Source organism: Abrus precatorius, unplaced genomic scaffold (assembly GCF_003935025.1).
Source record: "Abrus precatorius isolate BTA unplaced genomic scaffold, Abrus_2018 Scaffold5, whole genome shotgun sequence".
NCBI lineage: Eukaryota > Viridiplantae > Streptophyta > Magnoliopsida > Fabales > Fabaceae > Abrus > Abrus precatorius.
In genome coordinates this window covers 22217471-22236541 of record NW_020874395.1, presented here as the reverse complement: position 1 = coordinate 22236541, position 19071 = coordinate 22217471, and the positions used below count along the sequence as shown (strand labels likewise).

Below are 19071 nucleotides of genomic sequence, written 5' to 3'. Positions count from 1 at the left end.
CAATCTAACACTAGCCAAGTGCACTAGGATTGCAGCAAGTGTTGAGTAAATTTAAGATCAGAATATCGTCTCCACAGGGAATTTAGGTTTCAAGTACCACTTCACAGAATTATAACCATTTGAGCCATACGAATTTTTGAAGGAGATTTGTAACATATAACAGCAATAAACCAAAGCAATTAAAGCAAAGAACTTGCAGAGAAACAGAGTATAAGATTTGTGATGAAATGAAATAGCAATGAAAGATAGTTAGGAATTTACTTCACAAGAATATCAATATCAATCCAATTAAATCCTCTGAACATTCAAGCAATTGAATATTTGACAATCAGTTTCACATATATCTAGCCAAAGGTTAATTCCTTAACTCATTGACCCTAACAATCCACTAAACCTCCCTAATCCCTTAGGTGAGATTCAATTTCAGGTTGCATTAAGAATTAGAACTATAAGATTGCCGAATTAGGTCTCCTTATCCCTAAGAAATCCCTAAACTCTAGTTGCCAATTCAGATCGGAGCAAACAATCCAATTCCCATTGGTAAAGATTCCTCTTGATTAATCAAATGAATTTCCATTCAGAGATTGCATGAAAAGCAGAATTAACAACTCAATTAATCCAAGAACTTAAAGTTCAGAAGATAAAGTCGAATCAATACATCAATTCGAGTTCCATAAACCCCTAACTATGGGAAATTAAGCACACATTGCAACAAAAACAGAGAAAGAAGAAGAAGAAGATGAAGAAGAATGCAAAGCAGCCATGGCCACGAGCTCCAATCTGATCCCTCTTCTTGGAGCTTCAAGCTTCGACCCCAGTCTTCTCTCCACTCTCTCAACGAGACTCTAACTAACAAAACAGAAAATGAGCAACCGATCCCGGTTTTCGCGCTTCAATCATGTATATATAGAAACCCCACTTCTGCGTGTTGTCACTTTTCTTCACAAGAGTAACCACGCAGAAGCTTTATGTAGTGCGCGTGTTCACTTTCAAGAGCAAGAGTAACCACGCGCAACTTGCAGGGTTGAAGGCTTCTCTGGAACATTCACTTTTATTCAGAATAGTGGCAACGCAGGAGGTCAAGGGCTGCGCGTGATCACTTTCATGAGTAATAGTAACCACGCGCAAGCTGTCTTGATACAAATGCCTCTGGAACGCTCACTTTCGCTGGCGAGAGTGATAACGCACAGCTCCTCAGGAATAGAGTCTTCTCTAGAACGTTCACTTTCGCTGGCGAAAGTGATAACGCACACTGGCAACGCTCACTCTTGTAACTAAAAGTGATTACGCACAGGCTCCTCTTCTCATTTAGGCTCTGGAATGATCACTTTCACTAACAATAGTGATCACGCCCAACCTACATCCCATCATTCTTGTATTTTGGAGTCCAACATTGCCATTCTTCCTCTTCCTTTCCATTGATGATCCATTTCCATGACTTTTGCTCAGCTTATTCCTTCAAAACAAGATAAATTCCTTAAGAACTAAGCATAAATTCTACAAATGCGAAAATAACTACAAATTGAATTAAAACTTTCAATCATTCTCTTTTTTTGAGTTTTTCCTGCTTTCTTCATATATTTTCCTTATTAAATGAGCTAGAATTATGCTAAAATATCAGTAAAAATATGGATTCATCACCACCCCAAACTTGAATTTTTGCTTGTCCTCAAGCAAATCAAACTAGACCAAGGGTAAGTTCCTCCATTTTCAAATTCAAATAGCAAACTGCTTTTCTCATATTTTCCAATTTCCAATTCTGTGTTTTCTGCAAAATTTTCAATCAAGTTGTTTATCCAAATACTCATCATGATATTCCTACTGCATAATCATCATTAAGTAAGAATTGCTACCTAAGTTCATATATTTCATCAAAATTCATGTGAGTACAATTAATCAACATGATCACAGCTCACTTGGAAGTGTTTCTCTCATCACTCAACAATGTTTAGGTGCTGTTTTCACTCTAAATCATCAATTTCACTGTACTCTACCATATGCTTGCCCAATTTCTCCATCTCCTCTGCTTAGTACAATTAATCACACATCTAGAGGACTTTTTCAGGTTATAACAAGGCTAAGGTTAAGGTAGGTGTCAAAGAAAATGGAAAACAATACATGCAATTTCAAAAGATCAGAGGCATTTTGAGTGATTTGTTTTAAAACTAGCCTGGATCTACATTATTCCTCCTTAATTCTCTCACTTATGCAGCAAACAGAATTTTTTCTTGCAGCAGAATTTTCATCTCTTTTCTTCTTTTCTTGCTTTCAGTCACTATCTTCTTTTCTGCAGCACTTTGCTGCACTTTCAGAATTTTTTTTATTTTTTTTTTCATTTTGCTGCAGCACTTTTGTTCTTTCTTTCTGGCTTGTTGAACTCCAGCTTAGATAGCATGCTATTTCCCACCCCAAACTTAGAATATTGCTTGTCCTCAAGCAATTAAAATCTGGATGTCACTCCAAACTTAGTTTTAAAACTCATTCTTGATTAAACTCATTATGCCTTTGATCTTTTGAATGGTAAAAATTGGTTTTTCAGGCAATGCTTTATAATGAGGTAATTTCAAGAAAAGGGATATTAAGCTCAAAAGGGTGAACTAAGACATTCAATCATAAAGGAAGGCCTTTAGGCTGACTAGGTATAATCAAACATGGCCTCTATCATGTGGGTGAAAACTGTAGCATGCATATTCAATTAAGAACAAGGGCAAGTTCTAGAGAATACAACCAAATATGATTAATCACACAAGAAAAGAATTAGACAGCTCAAATCTCACTAGGTATTATAAGTGATCATGTGGATTAATGAAAACACAATGCACTTTTCAGAAATTTATGCACCGAGTGGCAACTGCCTCAATTTTGAAAATACAAGTGTGATCTCATTTTGAGAATGGGAAAAACAACTTAAAAAAAATTCACACAGAATTCACAAAATTGTCACCCATCTTGCAGTCAATTTGTAGAAAACAACTCATAACCTAGACTATTATTAGTAAAGTTTCAGTGTATTGTGTAGCTAACACATGAATCAAGAGGTAAGGAATAACCCCCTTTCATGGCAGCTTGTGCAGGTGTCATCAGCCAATGTGTGTGAGTGTTGTGTGAGTGTGACATTTTCTGCACAAAACACCAAAAATTTTGTCAATTAGCAAGTGAAAAAGGGATTGAATTCTGCATAATTAATGTGTGTTCAAAACATAATTGTTCAGAATTAGCATGAGACCAAAATATACCAAGTGTGCAAATTACAAACCCAAATTCTAAAATGAAACCAAAAAGTTTGAAACTTAATTACAAAACCATCAAGAGAAAATTCGAATTAACAGAAAAGAAAACAAAAAAATCCTAAACTAGTCATCTTGGACATCCTCTTCATCATAAATTTCATCTTCATCTTCTTCCTCATCCTCCTCATCTTCTTCTTCCTCCACCACTTCTTCAGTTGGCTGTGGAAAATGAGTCTTGTATATTGGCAAGTCTTTAAAGACTGATGAGCGTAGACATTGAGCATTCTCAGCCAAGTCTGGTGTGTGATAAAGTTCATCTTTGGTCATTCCCATCTTCTGACCAAGATTCATCAACACACATTCCACTAGCATGGTTCCTGCCTTCAAACTGTTGTGGAGCTCAGTTTGTCGTTCAGCCAATTGATTTTGCCTTTCAACCAAAAAATGTAGGATGTCCTTCATCTTCATTGGTTTCTCCTTTCTGAACTGAGTAGGGATAGGTGCAGCTAAAGTGCAGGAGGTGGTGGCATAGATTTCCTTTACCATTGAGACACAGATAGGGGGAGCAGATCTGATTTTCTCTTGGTAGTCTCCAACTTCAACCCCTGCATCCTCACAAAGTAAAGTGATTAATGAGGGAAAGGCTAGTGAATCTCTTTTTGTTTTCATAATATTTAAGATACATTCACTAATTACTTCCCCTGCATCAATGTACATATCATTAACAATAGCAAACAATAATTCAGCCCTCTTTATTGCCAGGGTTGAACTATGCTTGACTGGCATGAAAGAGTTCAATAGAAAGGTACTCCAGACTTTAGCAAATGGTAGTAGGTTCTTGGTGGTGATGCACTTGGGTTTCTGGGCGAGGTTCAGCTGCCAAGTTGTGCCTGGCCTTCCAATTCTGTGCAGGATTTCAATATAATCCTTGTCTTGACTATTCTTAAAGTCAGTGAAGTCCATCTGCCCAGGTTGTCTTTCAGTGTAAATTTCCAACACTCGATTGATGTTGGCAGCAGTGAAATCCACCCTCATACCCTAGACCATTGTGTGAAATTTGGGAATTTGGTCTCCCTTGAACCGCATTGCATTTGCATAAAACTCCTGTGTAATTTCTCTCCAACCATTATCAGCCAAGGAGCAGAAGTTGTCCCATCCCCTTTTCTGAATTTCTTCTGAGTACTCAGGGTAGTTTCCTTCAGCAATTTCAAAGGCTCTATCTGGGACAATCTTCCTCCTCAGAATATTTGCCTTGAAATAGTTTTCATGAGCAATGCTCCTGAATCTTGGATCATGATCAGTAGGGGTAGAGGTAGAAGGCGTATTTCTTCTGGTCGGCTGAGGTGGTGAAGAGGTTGCAGGTGTGGTTACACTTGGCTGAGGAGGGTCAGCAATTTCAATGGGTGAGGAAGGTGAGACACCATCAGTTCTTGCTCTTTTAGTGGTTGAATAATTCCTGGCTGTTCCAGCTTGCATATTCCTAATAGATCTCCTTCTTGGAGTGTTGCTGGCAGATCCAGCTTTGGTCTTCTTAGAAGGTCCAACTGGTGTACTCAAAGAAGTTCTGACCATTTTGAAGTGACTGCAAAAACAAGCAAGTAATTTGACAGTTTAAAATTCAAGACACAGAATTGTGACAATATACATCTCTTTACTAGATAATTTCAATCAATCCATGTGCAGAATTCCAACTTGCAGTATGTATCTATTTACAATCAGTTGCTATCATGAGAATGTAATCATATCAACACACAAGCACTATTACAAATTACTAAGCAATCACAGTCAAAATTGGTTAAACCTTTAAATTTGTAGTTTAGAGTGCACACTCTCAAAGCACATCAGGTTAACACAGAGATGCTATTATAGGTCATCAGCATATATATATATATATTTTTTTACATGCTCTCTTAACTTTTCAGATACACCAGAACTTAGGTACAAAATTAATCAAACCATATTCAGGGGATTTTAAACTGGCCTTCATAATTTGTAAACTCAAAGTTCACAATTTCACCAAGAATGCAGAAAAAGAATCACAATTTTCAACCAAATTTCAACTACTAATGGTTCCTAAAAGAAATTTTCTTCTGTCAGTAAAATTCATCCAGAATATTGCCTATTGTTTCTTTGAATCACATACAATTAGGACAGTGCACTCATTCATTATCATCAAAGACTAAAGATCAGTTTAATGCAGGACTATCAGTATGGTATCTGTACAATCATGCAGTGCAATATACAACAGTAACTTATTCCATACAACTCAGTTCAGACATCAACATTCAAATATTGCATGCAAGGAGTATTTTCGCTGAAGGCAACTGGAATATTTCTATTTCTTTCAAAGTCATTTTCAGATTTTTTTCGCATAATGCAGATGTGCATATGTTAACAGAGGAGATTGAATGACTTTGAAACCCTATTCACAGTATTTAAAGTTACTTATATCAATTACGCTCAAGATATTTCCCCATTTGCCATTTTTGACATTTTTCCAGAGTTGCAGCAAAGAAAAACCCTAAATACAATTTCAGAGAATGCAGAGAGCGTACCTGGAGCTTCAAAAATGTGAATGACAATGAAAAAGAGGGAGAAATTGCTTGCTGGTTGCTTCACGAAAGATTGAAAGTCAGAGAAATTCAGAGGGAAATGGGATTTAGGTTTAAATGGATGTGAGCGTGGTTCCTTTATATGGAATTTGGGGTCACGCGTGTGCACGTGCCCACTTTTTAATGAGAAGTGAACGTTCCCTTGTGAATAAAATTTTGCGTTGTCACTCTTGTCGAACAGAGTGAGTGTTCCAGAGAACTTGAAAATTTTGAATGCAATGCGCGTTATCACTATTGCTGGGCAAAGTGATAACGCGCAAGCTTTTTGCTTGAGCGTAGGTACTTTTATCAGTAAAAGGAGTAACGCGCTATGAAATATTCTATACTTACCTGCGCGTGATCACTCTTGACAAGGAAAGGAAGTGATCCAGAGTGTGTGTTTTTCTCATCTGCCTCTGCGTTATCACTCTCATCAGCGAGAGTGATTGTTCCAGAGAGCTGTGTTTCCCAGTCAGTTTCTGCGTTATCACTCTCATCAGCGAGAGTGATTGTTCCAGAGGGGAAATCTCAGAATTCCATCTCTGCTTGATTGCTTTTCTGCAAAAGAGTGATTCCTTTCATCAATCCAAGTTCTCCAAACTTTAATTGGCTCACTTAACAAATCATAATCATTCCAATACACACTCACCATATAAAATACCTATTTCTCTCATCATGTTCACCTTTAATTACATATGCAACATTCATCCAAGGCTGAATTCTGTAGAATTTCTGCTTAACATATTCACAATGCAATTCTGACTTTTCCATAACACATTATAGCATGAAGTCCAATTACATTTATCAGATTCACTACAAATGACAGATTTAACATGCTTCAAAATTTACCTTTTGCATCAAATTTACAAAATATGATGAGTATGATGCAGAACTTTGTATTTTTCAGAGAATTTGCAGAATTTGATAACTATTATTCAGACTGTACAAGAACTTTAAGCATTCTAATTAATTCCAATCTGCATTCTTGTTTCAGCCACCAGATTTATTCCAAACATCAAATTCAGCAAGGTAACTAAGATGAAAAGTTTAGATTTTGACTTTTATGAATACTGTTAATTCAAAATTAATGCAGAAAAGTTAAATTGGGTTAGAAATGTGAGTTGCCTCTCACAAAGCGCTTCTTTAATGTCACTAGCTTGACATTAAATGTTTCTCACTCAAGAGAAACCAGTTTCATGCATGACATGTTCCTTGTAAACTCCTCTCTATGATAGATCTTCAATCTTTGGCCATTGACCTTGAATTTTCTCCCTGTTTTCAGATCTTCTATAAGAATTGCTCCAAAGGGAGAAGTTTCCTTGATTAAAAATGGTCCAGACCATCTAGATTTCAGTTTCCCTGGAAACAATTTTGATCTTGAATTGAATAATAGTACTTGCTGGCCAGGTCTGAAATCTTTTTGCAGAATAAATTTTTCATGGATCCTCTTGGTTCTTTCTTTGTACAACTTTGCATTTTCATAAGCTTGTTGTCTGAATTCTTCCAATTCATGCAACTGTAAAACTCTCTTCTTTCCAGCACTTGATAAATCAAAGTTAAGCCACTTGGTAGTCCTATATGCTCTGTGCTCCAGCTCTAGAGGTAAGTGACAGGCCTTTCCAAATACTAGCTGATATGGAGACATACCAATTGGAGTTTTAAAAGCAGTTCTATATGCCCACAGTGAGTCATCCAGTTTCTTTGACCAATCCTTCCTTGAACTGTTCACTACTTTCTCTAGAATTTGCTTGATCTCTCTATTTGAAACCTCCACTTGTCCACTTGTTTGTGGATGGTATGGAGTAGCAACCTTATGCTTCACACTATATTTCATTAATACAGCTTCAAGATACTTATTGCAGAAGTGAGTACCTCCATCACTTATCAGCACTCTAGGCACACCAAATCTTGAAAAAATGTTCTTTCTTATAAAAGAAATCACTACCTTTGCATCATTTGATCTGGTGGGAATTGTTTCTACCCATTTAGACACATAATCCACTGCAACTAGAATGTATTCGTGTGAGAATGATGGGGGAAATGGTCCCATGAAATCAATCCCCCATACATCAAATGGTTCCACTTCTAGGATGTTGGTTAATGGCAGCTCATGTCTTCTTGAAATATTTCCAGTTCTTTGGCATTTATCACAGTTTTCCACATACTTCTTGGCATCTTTGAAGAGTGTAGGCCAAAAGAAACCTGCTTGCAAAACTTTTGCAGCAGTCCTTGAACTTGCATGGTGGCCTCCACATTCTGAATTGTGACAATGCCATAGTATCTCAGCTTGCTCACTTTGTGGAATGCATCTTCTAATTAACCCATCTATTCCAATTTTGAACAGGTATGGGTCTTTCCACACATAGAATTTGCTGTCATGTAAGAACTTCTTCTTTTGCTGCCAAGTAAACCTCTTTGGAATGAATTGAGTGGCTTTAAAATTTACAATGTCAGCAAACCAAGGCATGTTTTCCACTGCAAACAGCTTTTCATCTGGAAATTCTTCATTTATTTCCAATGATTCAGTGGTTAAACTCTCCAAAGGAAGTCTGGACAAGTGGTCAGCAACACTGTTTTCTTTCCCTTTCTTGTCTTTGATTTCTAGCTCAAATTCTTGGAGGAGTAGAATCCATCTTAATACTCTGGGCTTTGCATCCTGTTTTGTCAAAAGATATTTAAGAGCATCATGATCAGTGTATACAATCACTTTTGAACCCATTAAATATGATCTGAACTTATCAAAAGCATGTACAACAGCTAAAAGTTCTTTTTCTGTTGTTGTGTAATTCACTTGTGCAGGATTTAACACTTTGCTTGAATAATAGATAGCATGTAATTTCCTATCTTTCCTCTATCCTAAAACAGCACCCACTGCACTATCACTTGCATCACACATGAGTTCAAAAGGTAATTTCCAATCTGGTTTTGCAAGAATAGGTGCAGAAATCAGTTTCTCTTTTAAAACAGAAAATGCATGCAAACAATTATCATCAAATATGAAATCTGCATCTTTTGCAAGTAAATTACTCAAGGGTTTAGCAATCTTGGAAAAATCTTTTATGAATCTTCTATAAAAACCAGCATGTCCTAAAAAACTTCTAACTCCCTTAACATTGACAGGTGGAGGCAATTTACTAATGACTTCTATTTTAGCTTGGTCCACCTCCATTCCTTTCTCTGAAATTTTATGACCATGGACAATGCCTTCTTGTACCATGAAATGACACTTCTCCCAATTTAACACAAGGTTAGTATCTTGACATCTCTGCAAAACAGTGGATAGATTAGCTAAACAATCATCAAAAGAATCACCAAAAACAGAGAAATCGTCCATGAACACTTCTATGATGTTTTATACTAAATCAGAAAAAATAGAAAGCATGCATCTTTGGAAAGTGGCAGGGGCATTACACAATCCAAATGGCATTCTTCTATATGCAAAGACTCCAAATGGACATGTAAATGCAGTTTTCTCTTGATCTAAAGGATCTACAGCTATTTGATTATATCCTGAATACCCATCAAGAAAACAATAAAATGAATGTCCAGCAAGTCTTTCTAACATTTGATCTGCAAATGGTAGTGGAAAATGGTCTTTTCTAGTTGCATCATTTAATTTTCTATAGTCTATGCACATTCTCCATCCAGTCACAGTCCTAGTAGGGACAAGTTCATTATTTTCATTAGGTACCACTGTCATACCACCTTTCTTTGGAACAACTTGGACTGGACTTACCCAATTGCTGTCAGAAATTGGGTATATTATTCCTGCATCTAACAGCTTTATGACCTCTTTTTTAACTACCTCTTTCATGGCTGGGTTTAACCTCCTTTGTGGCTGCACAACAGGTTTGAAATTCTCTTCAAATAAAATTCTGTGCTTACAAAATGAAGGATTTATACCTTTCAGGTCTGCAATACTCCAGCCAATTGCAGATTTGTGTTCTCTCAAAATTCTGAGCAATTTTTCCTCTTGTTCTTCCTTAAGTTCATTATTGATGATGACTGGATTTTCATGATTCTCATCCAGAAATGCATACCGCAAGTGTGAAGGGAGTTGTTTCAGTTCTAGCCTTTGCTTTTCTTCTTCTTTAGCATCCTTTTTCAGCTCTTCTTTCACTATATTTTCTGCAGGTTTTTGAATTGGCAGAGCTTCTAGTTGCTGCTGCACTTCCATGATATCTTCTTCATTCAGAGTTTCAGATTTGTCATTCCCTGCAGATATTATCTCTTCTAACACAGCAATTTCATCAAAATCTTTCATATGGTGTTGTGTAATGAAAGTATCCAGTATATCTATCTTCATACATGTATTATCTTCAACTGGATATTTTAAAGCTTCAAACACATTAAATATTACCTTCTCATCTTGAACTCGAAGCATAAGTTCACCTTTTTGCACGTCTATTAAAGCTCTTCCAGTTGCAAGAAATGGCCTCCCTAGGATCAAAGGAATGTTAGAATCCACCTCCATGTCCAGAATTACAAAATCTGCAGGAAAAATGAACTTATCAACTTTAACTAATAAATCTTCAACAACTCCATATGGATAAGTGTATGATCTATCAGCTAGCTGCAGTGTAATGTTGGTAGGCTTCACTTCCTCTATTCCAAGTTTCTGCAGAACAGCTAATGGCATCAGATTTATGCTTGCTCCCAAGTCACACAATGCTCTTCCCACAGTGCAGTTTCCTATTTCACAAGGAATGCTAAATGATCCAGGATCTTTCAACTTTTGAGGAAGCTTTCTCTTGAGAATGGCACTGCACTCCTCTGTCAAAGGTACTGTTTTGTCATGCTCTAGCTTCCTTTTTCTGGAAAGTAGTTCTTTCATGAACTTTGCATATGAAGGCATTTGCTCCAAAGCTTCTGCAAAAGGAATGTTAATTTGTAATTTCTTAAAGACATTCATAAACCTTTCAAATTGTTCCTCTTGTTTAGGATTTTGGACTCTTTGAGGATAAGGCAGCCTCTTGTATTTTTCTGGGTCTATTGGCTTACAAGCTTCTTCAAAGAGTTGCTTTTTGGTTTTCCTTTCAGAATTCATGGGAACTTTTTCTTTTTCTTCTGAATGGTCTTTCTTCAATAGCTTAAAATTTCCTTGTTGCAGATCTTGTTCAATATTTCTTTCTACTGCATCATTCACTTTCTTTTCTGCTGGTTTAGGGCTTGCAACTACAGCTCCACTCCTTGTAGTTATGGCTTGACATTGCTCTTTAGGATTGATTACTGTATTGCTTGGAAATCTTCCTTCATCCCTGCTGGATAATTGTTCAGCTAATTGTCCAATCTGTGTCTCTAGTTTCTTCATGGAAGCTTCTTGGTTTTTGAAGCTTGTTTGAGTTACCTTCATGAATTGCAGCATAGTTTCTTCCATCTCAGTCAACCTCTCATTCATAGGTCTGGAAAATTTCTGATTTCCTTGAGGTTGAGTGGATGAATTCCTCTGAAAATAAGGCTGTTGTGTTGTTGGACCTGCATTAGAAAAGGCAAATTTGAATTAGAATTCTTTGCAGCAGAATATTGATTATTCCAATTAGAATACTGCTGAGTTCTATTATTCGAAAATTGAAATCCAGGGGGATATGATGGTTGTTGTCTCTGAAAATTATTCATATAATTCACTTGTTCTTGTGGTTCACTTGTGGATGCCTCACATGCACCATTTGCATGGTTTCCTCCACAAAAATCACAACTTAGCTGACTGGTAGGCATACTCCCTGTTTGCAGATTGTTGATTTGTTGTGTTAAGGCAGCTAATTGTTCTGAAAACATTTGATTTTGTAGCTGATTTTGTGCAAGAAAAGTTTCCAGAACTTTAGCTTCATGACCAGAGTTTCTTCCTTGATTCCTTGAGTTTGAATTCTGATACATTGAAGATGCCATCATGTCAATAATCCTTTGAGCTTCTTCCAAGGACTTTGTATTTAATGAACCTCCAGCAGCAGCATCAACCATTGTTCTTGTTACTGCATTCATCCCATTATAAAAAGTTTCCAATTGCATCCAATCTGGAATACAATGATGTGGACACCTTCTAAGCAGTTCTTTGTATCTTTCCCAAGCTTCATACAATGATTCTCCTTCTTGCTGCACAAAGGATGTAATTTCTCCTCTCAACTTAGCAGCTTTGGATGGAGGGAAGTACTTGGTTAAAAACTTATTCACAAGTTCTGTCCAGGTTGTGATGCTTCCTTGTGGTTGAGCTTGTAACCAGCATTTTGCTCTATCTCTCAAGGAAAAAGGAAATAGTCTCAGTCTGATTGCTTCTTCACTAACCCCATTTATTCTTATGGTGTCACATAGCTGTAGAAAATTTGAAATATGTAAGTTAGGATCATCAGAATTTCCACCAGAAAACTGATCTTGTTGGACTAAGTGTAATAAAGCAGGTTTAATCTCAAAATGGTTGGCTTGAATAGTTGGCCTGATTATAGAAGAGTTAAAACCTTGCATGTTAGGAATAGCATAGTCCCCTAATGTTCTAAATCTGTTCTGTTCTGCCATCTCTATTTCTGAATTTAGTTGTCTCAAAGATGTAGGTGTTCTTTTCACTCTAGGATTACTCTGAGATTCTGGAGAATGGACAGCTTCTAACTCACTATCACTCCCTATGGCTTTTTCTGCTCTAGACTCTTTTCTCAATCTTCTTAAGGTTATGTCTATGTCAGGATCAAAGACTAGAGTTGATTTGTTTTTGTTTTTGCCACGCATATACAATTCAAAATGAAGCAAAAGTAAACTACAAGTTAGTATTCAGAACTGCACCACGAAAATTATGCAGTAATTATCAGTAAAAGTAATTGAAACACAAGTTAAAAAGTTGCAGAATTATGCAGAATGGACAAATGGTCTAACTACAGAAATTCAGAGAACAAAATACTCAATCTAGCTATTCTTATGTTACTAATGATATTGAAACTCTAATTTCCCCGGCAACGGCGCCAAAAACTTGTTGTTCGCAATCTAACACTAGCAAGTGCACTAGGATTGCAGCAAGTGATGAGTAAATTTAAGATCAGAATATCGTCTCCACAGGGAATTTAGGTTTCAAGTACCACTTCACAGAATTATAACCATTTGAGCCATACGAATTTTTGAAGGAGATTTGTAACATATAACAGCAATAAACCAAAGCAATTAAAGCAAAGAACTTGCAGAGAAACAGAGTATAAGATTTGTGATGAAATGAAATAGCAATGAAGGATAGTTAGGAATTTACTTCACAAGAATATCAATATCAATCCAATTAAATCCTCTGAACATTCAAGCAATTGAATAATTGACAATCAGTTTCACATATATCTAGCCAAAGGTTAATTCCTTAACTCATTGACCCTACAATCCACTAAACCTCCCTAATCCCTTAGGTGAGATTCAATTTCAGGTTGCATTAAGAATTAGAACTATAAGATTGCAGAATTAGGTCTCCTTATCCCTAAGAAATCCCTAAACTCTGGTTGCCAATTCAGATCGGAGCAAACAATCCAATTCCCATTGGTAAAGATTCCTCTTGATTAATCAAATGAATTTCCATTCAGAGATTGCATGAAAAGCAGAATTAAAACTCAATTAATCCAAGAACTTAAAGTTCAGAAGATAAAGTCGAATCAATACATCAATTCGAGTTCCATAAACCCCTAACTATGGGAAATTAAGCACACATTGCAACAAAAACAGAGAAAGAAGAAGAAGAAGATGAAGAAGAATGCAAAGCAGCCATGGCCACGAGCTCCAATCCGATCCCTCTTCTTGGAGCTTCAAGCTTCGACCCCAGTCTTCTCTCCACTCTCTCTCAACGAGACTCTAACTAACAAAACAGAAAATGAGCAACCGATCCCGGTTTTCGCGCTTCAATCATGTATATATAGAAACCCCACTTCTGCGTGTTGTCACTTTTCTTCACAAGAGTAACCACGCAGAAGCTTTATGTAGTGCGCGTGTTCACTTTCAAGAGCAAGAGTAACCACGCGCAACTTGCAGGGTTGAAGGCTTCTCTGGAACATTCACTTTTATTCAGAATAGTGGCAACGCAGGAGGTCAAGGGCTGCGCGTGATCACTTTCGTGAGTAATAGTAACCACGCGCAAGCTGTCCTGATACAAGTGCCTCTGGAACGCTCACTTTCGCTGGCGAGAGTGACAACGCGCAGCTCCTCAGGAATAGAGTCTTCTCTGGAACGTTCACTTTCGCTGGCGAAAGTGATAACGCACACTGGCAACGCTCACTCTTGTAACTAAAAGTGATTACGCACAGGCTCCTCTTATCATTTAGGCTCTGGAATGATCACTTTCACAAACAATAGTGATCACGCCCAACCTACATCCCATCATTCTTGTATTTTGGAGTCCAACATTGCCATTCTTCCTCTTCCTTTCCATTGATGATCCATTTCCATGACTTTTGCTCAGCTTATTCCTTCAAAACAAGATAAATTCCTTAAGAACTAAGCATAAATTCTACAAATGCGAAAATAACTACAAATTGAATTAAAACTTTCAATCATTCTCTTTTTCTGAGTTTTTCTGCTTTCTTCATATATTTTCCTTATTAAATGAGCTAGAATTATGCTAAAATATCAGTAAAAATATGGATTCATCAGTTTCATGTTGTCTGAAAGGGGGATTGAGGCAAACCCGACAAATGTAGAGCCATCATCGACATGGCCAGCCCTCGAAATGTCAAGGACGTTCAATGACTGGCCGGACGGATTGCAGCCCTCGCTAGATTCTTGCCAATAATGGCAGAAAGGTCTTGGCCTTTCATTGAATTACTGAAGAAATCCCAAAAATTTGCTTGGTCCAATGAATGTGAGGATGCCTTCGTACAATACAAACATATGCTAGCGGCGCCACCTGTGTTAATTAAACCGAAACCTAATCAGGAAATGATTGTTTATTTGGTCGTGTCCGATCACGCCATCAGTTCGATTTTACTTCAAGAAACACCTGAACCGAATCCCGTATATGTCGTCAGTAAAACACTCCAAGGTCCTGAATCCCGGTATCAATTAATGGAGAAAGTGGTACTTGCCTTAGTCCACACAGCTCGTTGGTTAAACACTACTTTCAGAGTCATCGGATGGTGGTACGTACAGATTGTCCAATGGCCAAAATTATGAGGAAACCAGGTTGGCTGGTCGGTTGGTAGCATGGACAATTGAATTATCTCAATTTGATATTCATTTCGAGAACCGACGCCCCCTTAAAGCTCAGGTGTTAGCCGACTTCATCAATGAATTCACTACACAACAACATACCACTTCAGACATGTGGAATTTGCACGTTGATGGATCATCAAACCAATTAGGCAGTTGGGGTCATTCTTGAAGGACTGAATGCATTCGCTATTGAACAGTCTATCTGGTTCAGATTTAAGGCCTCCAACAATCAAGCCGAATATGAAGCTTTACTTGCCGATCTCAGGCTAGCAAAGGAGATGGGAGTTAAACGCATTACTGGTTGGATGAAATACGTGAATCATTGTATGAAGAGGAATCGGCTAATGAAGAGGCTCTGGCTGTCAACTTGGACTTAATCGATGAAATACGTGACCAAGCTGTCATTATGATCGAGGCTAGCAGAAGAATGATGGCTAGAAAATTCAACTCCAAAATCAGTCCACGACAATTTTATAAAAATTACCTAGTATGGCGGGTAACCGGAGATGCACGCAGAGATCGGTGAGAAGGGAAGCTGGCAGCTAATTGGGAAGGCCCCTTTCGGATAACAGCAAGATTAAATAACGGAGCATACAGGTTGGAAACATTGGAAGGAAAACTAATACCGAGGACCTGGAATGTCACACATTTGAAGCATTATTATAGTTAAAGCCTTGTAATGCATAAACAGATGTACTCTTTTCCTATCCCAGGTTTTATCCTCTTAAAAGAAAGTGAAAAAGGGTTTTCCTGGAAAGGTTTTTAACGAGGCACCTTATCAATAAAATTCTTCTTTTTCACCTATACGATTTTTTATGCACCAGGGTTATATTTCAAGCACCATTTATTTCCCTCCCGAGTACCCCCACTCGGTTAAGGATGAATCAATTATATTTTCCTCCCAAGTATCACTTGGCTAAGGTCGAATTATTTCCCTCCCGAGTACCCCTACTCGGTTAAGAATGAATCAATTATATTTCCCTCCCAAGTATCACTTGGCTAAGGTCGAATATCTCCCTCCCGAGTACCCCCACTCGATCAAGGATGAATGGATTACAAGTCCCTCCCAGGTATCACTTGGCTAAGGTCGAATTATTTCCCTCTCGAGTACCCCCACTCGGTTAAGGACGAATTATTTAAATTTTCCCTCCCGAGTACTCCTACTCGGCTAAGGACGAATTATTTAATTTTTCCCTCCCACTCCGCTAACCAAGGTTGAGTCACCATTGAAACTTAAAATCTTTTTTTAAGTACCTAAAGATGAATTAGTTTAATTCCTTCCCGTGTACCCTACTCGGCTAAAGACGATTACATTAAGCATATCATATATTAGTACAAGTTATATGACCAAGATACAAGACATAAGAGAAGGAGAGACAAAATTCCATTTCAAAGTTACTAATTACAAAATTTGGGCACTAATGACCCACGAATACAAAATTTTGGCACTAATGACCCACGAATACAAAATAAAAATAATCTAACTTTCTTCCCTTTTCGCCGCATCGGGACCGGCTGCTTCAGGATTCGCAGCGTCCTCAATGATGCGTCTAGGCACTTCGGCGTCAGGCTCTCATCGTCATCAACCTCAGTGTAAGAAATGAACCTCCCGCCAAAAAAGTCCTTTGTAATGTCAAAATGAAAATCTGCCGGTACTTGACAGATCCCATGACACTGGCGAATAGCGTGGTTAAAACCGGCTTCATGTTCGTAAGATACTTGCTGAGAACACTTCTCAGCGAAGGTTCTCATCTCGGTTTCAGCCTTTTTTTTTCCAACGCCAAGGCTTCTTCCATCTCAGTAGATTTGGCCCGTAAAGCCTCCTCCATTTGATAGGACTTTGCCCTTAACGCCTCCATTTCCTCCCCTTGATCCTCGCCGCCTCCTCGGCTGCATGCACCCAGTTTTCCATTATCCGGAAATGTTCTTTATATTGGTTAACCTGACCTTGCAGGGATTGAACGGTCTCGTCCAGACTAGCTTGAATCTCTCTACTCTGCCAAAGCTTCCTCAGAAGCCGAATAGGCAGCTTTTAACTTCTTAACTTTAATGATAGGATCCCCAACTAGCTTTCGGAGCATTGTTGTTGACCGTACATGAAGTTCTGCATAGTAGCGGCAGAGTGATTCGTAGTCCAAGCTATCGACCAATTCTTTCCTTGCATCAGATAACAAGTTGGGAGCAGCGAGCCGGCCGACATGTGTCCCGCTTGCCAAGAAGCCCTTGGCAAGCATGTCCAAAGGAACCACAGGGAAGAGGAACTGCTTCCTTCCGCAGCAGCCACCACTCGGGTTTGCTTCCGAGCCCCTTGTGCGCCGCTAGGCTCACCCGAATGGGCATGCCTTCTCTTTCTCTTCCTATCGGGTTCCTTGCCTTTACCCTTGTCCTTGCGTTTCTTGGAAGGCCTTCAGCCGGAACAACATCTCGGGGCGGAGGGAGAGGTTCTGCCACTTCGGGAAGTTGATCAATTTGAGGATGGCGATGCTCCTCAACAGGCGTTCCCTCCGGCATCCTTTGCTTCAGATTGCGCCGGAAAGTCAGCAGGTCAACACCTCGCTGAGCCATTAAGCCTGCATTAAAAATAGCAAGTCAAATCAATATAGCTCAATTCCAAATACAAGTTAAAACGAAATGACACATACCCTGCATATCCCAGCGAGGACGCGGAGACTTGAGCACGAGGATTACATGGGCAGGAAGGTCTCGGGGAAGGGACTTCAGGAATTGCAAATCTGACAGCTCCCTAGCCGATAACATGTCTCAGAGAATATGTCGTATCGGCGCGACACCCGAGTCCAGTGAAAAGGAAAGAGAGGATTATTCTCGCTATCAAAAAAATAGTTCCTACCTACAGGGTCCACGGTCACCTTGAAGAAACCGGTTTTGAAACCTTTGAATGACAAAGCATATGGTTTAAATAAGGGCATACTCGGGTTGCCTTATTAGAGAGACCCACCTCGCTAGGTCAGATGGACGTGTACAAAAAAAATGAAGAAAAAGACCTACACTAGGCTCTATGTAATGGAATTTACAAAGTATCCTAAAGGCTTGAACTGCGCCCACCCATTCGGGTGTAGTTGTGTTGGCGCTACATTCAATACCCTCAAAACCCCCATTTGGAAATCGTCGAAGGTAGCCTGATACCTAATTCCCTAAACATGTACTCATACATGAAGAAAGTGTCGGCATCCCGACACCTCCCAGGAAAACAAAGTCTGGGTTCTCGCCCTCGTCCCCTTTACAGGGGTCAAGGTGTATAGGATACGGGTCACAAGCCTCCCACAAAGAAATATCACAATTATCTACAAAGAGTTAAAGACTTTTATTTCTTCTAAAATGAGAAAAGTACTCGGCCACTTCACCGTGCACCCACTTATAACCAGGTATCGAACAGGGAGGAACACCTGTCTTTCCCTAGGAGGACTAGTACTCAGTAAGGGTTCAGAAGCGTCAGTATCACTGGAAGCTGACGTCTCGGCTTCGTTGCTGCATTCCCTGACCTGTGCTTCTTCAGCCCTCTATTTGAATAGACGAAACCTCGCCACTCCCCTCAATTCTGTTCATAATGTCTACCTCAACAGTACTCGGCCCCGAGGCATCGACAGGGAATCCTCCCACTTAATACTATCAGCCATGAAAGAAAAAGTGAAAAAAATGAAACGCACCTTACAAGTAGTCGGTAGGGAAGAAAAGCTTAAGATCTCTGACACTCTCGTTTGGAGCAACGGTATGCAGGTTTCGGCACAGAGCAAAAGAGTAGAAAAGGACGCAGGGACACCACATATATAAGGATCTGATTCGGCAAATGAAAAGACGCCTTTCGTTTTGAACCCAGATCCCTTCCAGATCAACGGATGAGTGAGGCACCCTTTCGTTTCATATACCCGTTGACAAACCCTAAAAACCAACATTCTAGAAAATTCCTTCGTAAATTTATTATTTTTATAACATAATTTCCTACCTCGCCTGTATCGCTTTGTTACTAAACCGATTACCTCTAGTATAAACTAACACATTGTTTAAATATTCCCATCACTCAAGACCGATACCCGCCTCGATATATTGCACTTACCCAACCAAATAAACCCCTC

The 19071-nt window shown here is 38.8% G+C and overlaps 1 non-coding gene across 1 annotated transcript; it reads left to right on the top strand.

Moving 5' to 3' along the window:
• The first annotated feature begins 11837 nt into the window (after nucleotides 1–11837).
• Nucleotides 11838–11944, top strand: LOC113868227. Its single transcript, XR_003505251.1, has one exon. It is a non-coding gene; the product is annotated as a small nucleolar RNA R71 (small nucleolar RNA).
• Nucleotides 11945–19071: the final 7127 nt, after the last annotated feature.